Genomic DNA, 5,073 nt, shown 5'->3' on the forward strand with positions numbered 1-5,073 from the left:
AAAATTATTGTCGGTAGTTGTTACGTCATATAACATTTGTCAATAATGGTCAAACGGATGTTAATTGTAGGAGCCTCAATTTTTATCATATCTTAACGGCGCGAAATTTTCAGCAATTGTTTCATGTCAAATGTCCAGAACGAAATACCGGAATAAAATATAACGGTATTTCGTTCCGTTCCGGTATTTTGAATATTTTTTATTTCGGTATTTCGTTCCGGTATTTGAGCCAAAAAGTATTTATTTCGTTCCGGTATAACGTTCCGTTCCGTTCTGGTATGAAACACTGGTTACAAATCTTATAGCAAAACTTTGAATTATGCTTAAGAGTGGTGATTTAAATTTGATGTTGAGTTGTGCGAGGTTGCGAGAATTAAAAAGATGTAATATTCCCAAGTAAACATTAACAGGTGCACAGCAAACCACATGTTCTATCTAAACACACAGTTAAGAGTACCGTATTTTACGGACCATAAGGCGCAATTTAAATCCTTTTTTTTCCTCATAAATTGATCGTGCGCCTTATAAGCCGGTGCGCCTAATGTATGGATCAAGTAGTGCTTTATTGCCTACACTCCAGTACCGATACTATTATTATATAAATAAACCACCGTCTTACACAATAAACTACGGTAAAAGCAACTAGCAACTGTGATATTCATTAGACTCGTTTTTTCTTTTTCTCGTTGTGCTATTGTGACTTGCTTATATTTATTACGTAACAAGTAAACTTTTATAACCCATACTCATACGTTGCGTTCTATAGCCCGGTGCGCCTTATGTATGAACGAAAAACTAATGAAAGCAATTTATTGACAGTGCGCCTTATAATCGGGTGCGCTTTATGGTCCGTAAAATACGGGTACCTCATTTTCAGGTTGGGTGCAGTTCTGTAGTTAGTTGTGTTATCTACAGGAAAAACATAATATTAAACAGACCTTTATGGCTGTACAAACTTTTTGGCTCTTCCTTGTTCTATGGTGCTTTGTCACATGGTGCACATACACATCAATTTTGTGATCATCTGCAGTTGTTTGTATCTGTTTGGATACATGAAAAAATGTATGATATGCATTTTAAGCATCTTAATTCTGTAGCAAGGATATAGCATTGGCCAATAAGCTTTTAAAATATTTTCTATGGGACATTGCTGCTGGTTTTGATGCAAAACATATTGTGACAGAGCTGCATGATTACCCAAACTGTGTAAAATATATGTTTAGTTGACTAAAGTACACGATATTCTGGTTAGCAAAACCTTTGTTTGCGCAATTTACCACAAACTAGGTCCAAGAAGTCTTTTTCGACAACAAATATATAACTTTTCGCAATTCACTAAAATTCTTGCGACACTTAATCCGATTTTAGGTTAAACAGACACTGAACATTCGAGTTGTTGTGTTAGCGTCGGCTGCCAATTGAGCTTCAGGCGTTTTCAGTGGCCTTGTTTCAGTCGGCTCACCAGCAAGCTTAACTTTGAGTTAAATAATATTAAAAGTAAAGTCGCGTAAAAACGGGAATTTTGCAACGTTAGTTTTTGACCAAAGGTGTAAGTTTGAAACTCAGAATATTTTTCAAAAGGCTTGATTTGATCCCAAGAGCATAAGCTTATCAAATAAACCAATTTGGGTTAAGAGGCCCCTGCAGTGATCTACTCACTGGATGTCCACAAAGAATCAAATTCACATCATATGCGTATGTACAAGTGAATTACAACGCGAATTTGGCAGAGGTAAAGTACTTTCGTTTCAAAAACTTTGCCCGATTCAAACTGGCGCGACTTGCAATTATGGTTTTGGTAGTTCATTTGGATTGCAAACCTAAAAAAACTAATCGTGATCCCAACCTATTGCCAAAATGCCACAATGAGTAATGAGCTCATACTGCAATCTGGAAATTATTGGACGCGTGATTAGTGTTTCCTCATTCCAGGAACGTTAACGACGCATTATATCACGAAACATTTCATGTTACAACGTTAACTGCCAGCAAAGTGATTATGACACTATTGCTCAACTGACGTATGTATCGGCTGACAAGCAAAGTTTAAAGGAAAACAACACACAATGCATTTATCTATATCTTTCGTAAAAATATATATATGCGGTTGCAATCCAAAGTTTCATCGATTTATATCCCACATACTACAGAGCTGGATTTAAAAATTTTGTTTATTATTGCTGCAAACTGGGGGTTCGGGCTTAGGTATTTGTGAGAAAACGGGCTTAAAACGGGCCTGACTTTACGTTCCGTGTCCGCCGTTTTTTAAAATAAAATCACTTAGCTAATTAACAAGTCTCTGGCCTTGACCTAATGCCCACCCTACTCTAAAACACATAGTTTGCGCCATTGTCTCCTATTTTTCATTGTGTTTGTTGTCTTTCTCATTTTTCTTTATCATCCTTTGTTGCAAGGCTTTCTTGGATAGACCTGTCAATCAACATTTCGGGCCTAAACGGGCTTATCAAAAACGTTTCGGGTTCGGGCCGGGCTTCGGGCTTTTATTTTCGGGTTCGGGCTCAGATTTTGGGCCCGCTTGCAACTCTGAGCCAACTATATCTGACAGTACACTCAATGATCTGTTAAATGTGAATAAAACTGCTAGTTTAAACTGTACAACGTAAATAAGAACGTAAATCAATTATTTGGTTTATCAAAAACAATAAAACTGTAGACCTATATAGTAAAAAGATTTAGTTTTAATATAATCGTCGTTGATATGCCTAAAAAAAGTCTTAACTGTTTGTTGCTTTGGATAAGTAATTTCCCAACAATATTCAGCAAATTTACTTACTTCATCTATGTAAACTCTATAGTTAAAGTCACGAAACATGTAAAGCAATAAGCTATACTCAGTTAGTACCTAACCAGAAACGATCAGAGTGTCACTTAATGCTGTCCATCCGCCAAAAAATTGATTAAATTTTACGATTTTATTCAATTTGATTTTCTCACGACTTGACAAGTTTGCTTTCAAATATGCGACAATTTCAAGATCAGGCAACTTCTCATAATCCTCAGACAGACGTGCGGGTAAATAGTTTTCACATTTGTGGCACGTCGCGTAGTTATTATCATGTCACTGTGAAGATGCAACGAGAATGTCTCGAATTACCACTGGTTCAGTCTTAAACTTCGAATTTTATCACTTGATTTCAGGCATAAAGACGGCGGTATAAACGAATCCTAAACCACCCATTGAGTTACAAATCTTATAGCTAAACTTTGAATTATGCTTAAGAGTGGTGATTTAAAATGGGTTTAATAATTAGGATTCCAGTTGTTTATAATGTTGTCAGCAAAGTATTGTCCTAAATTTGTACAAAGCTACCAAAGCCTAAAGGTCCTGGATTGCACTACAGTCATTTAAGCCATCCCAAATGCACATTAAGAAAATGATGAACAGATTAAACTCTCAGGATGGAACAATTTGGCAAGTAAACAAACTAACTTAAGTGAAAGGTTACATTGGAAACTGTGTACAATGTATTGATGTGCATTTCTATACAATTAAGCTGTACTAAATTAAACAAAGAGGTTGTGAGAATTAAAAAGATGTAATATTCCCAAGTAAATATTAACAGGTGCACAGCGAACCACTTTTTCTATATAAACACACAGTTAAGAGTACCTCATTTTGAGGTTGGGTGCAGTTCTGTAGTTAGTTGTGTTATCTACAGGAAAAACATAATATTAAACAGACCTTTATGGCTGTGCAAACTTTTTGGCTCTACCTTGTTCTATGGTGCTTTGTCACATCGTACACATACACATCAACTTTGTGATCATCTGCAGTTGTTTGTATCTGTTTGAATACATGAAAAAATGTATGATATGTATTTTAATCATCTTAATTCTGTAGCAAGGATATAGCATTGGCAAATAAGCTTTTAAATTAATTTCTATAGGACATTGCTGCTGGTTTTGATGCAAAACATATTTTGACACAGCTGCATGATCACCCAAACTGTGTAAAATATATGTTTAGTTGACTAAAGTGGTTATTACTATGAAACATCTACCATTTCAGTACCTCTTCACACTATAATAAATTTAACATAAAATAACAAAATTAACAGAAAAGTTTTCTTTTAATTCCTTAATAGATCTTTTTCATTACAAGCTTAACCAACCTAGTAAAGGAATTTAGGCCAGGGTTTGCTTAATTTTAACTTTTTCCAAACCTTTTTTTTGGCCAACTAAAGGTTATACCAGGTAAGTTATCTATGGTTATACAAATGCATTAAACATTATGATTCAAAAAAGCCAAATTTTTGAATCTTATGTGGATTTGTGTTTCATTTGATGTTGATGACATATTACTGCACCAAACAAAAATGTACATAGAAAATGTTTTTTTCATTGGAAATTGGTATTTGTGTGTATTTATACCAGCAAAAACAAACAGTGGCATAGATCTAATAACAGATTTCGCATTTGTGTATAACTGAAAACAAACTTACCGAGCGCGGAAAGTCTTCAAAACATAACAATAAAAATGCATGAACTTTCCCGCCGCCATAAAAACATTATTTGCAGCGGTTGTTCGGAAGAAAATTATGATACGTATTGCACAATGCAGAATAAATGGGATGTCAGTTAACATTTTATAAAGTTAAATTTATAGATTCAATTACAATATTTTTTTTAATTTATGTTTATAAATATATTGAAAAGCTATGGAAATATTTCTTTTCGATAAGAATGAAAAAAAAGCGTTTTTTTTCCACAAGATAAGTATAGTCACTAAACGGTAAACTAAGCTTTCCAACAGTATTTTTTTGAACAAATTTTAATTTTACATTAAAGTAATAATTAGTAGGGTTAAAAACATGTGTAAAAAAATCCAAAAAAATCATATTGACGTCATTTAAGTTACGCATGGATACGCTTGAATGAAATTTTATGAAGCAGTTTCTTGTTTCTAATGAAAACAGAAGAAAGACCGACTTCTGGGAAAATTGCGTTGTCTCTTGTCTGGCTTATGGTCTGTAATTAGTGTAATGTTACGAATCGGGTTTTAATGATTGTTTAGAATTACCTTGATTTGCCGCAGCGTTGTGGGAAAGAACT

General features: G+C 34.3%; 1 long non-coding RNA gene across 1 annotated transcript; it reads right to left on the minus strand.

Annotated features, from left to right (window-relative positions):
* Positions 1-3,504: 3,504 nt before the first annotated feature.
* LOC145207862 (uncharacterized) lies at positions 3,505-4,535 on the minus strand. Its single transcript, XR_013854275.1, has 3 exons — positions 4,464-4,535; positions 3,735-3,805; positions 3,505-3,674 (listed from the first exon to the last, which is right to left on the minus strand). It is a non-coding gene; the product is annotated as an uncharacterized LOC145207862 (long non-coding RNA).
* Between the last annotated feature and the right edge of the window lie 538 nt (positions 4,536-5,073).

Source organism: Phallusia mammillata, chromosome 1 (genome assembly GCF_965637545.1).
Source record: "Phallusia mammillata chromosome 1, kaPhaMamm4.hap1.1, whole genome shotgun sequence".
Lineage (NCBI taxonomy): Eukaryota > Metazoa > Chordata > Ascidiacea > Phlebobranchia > Ascidiidae > Phallusia > Phallusia mammillata.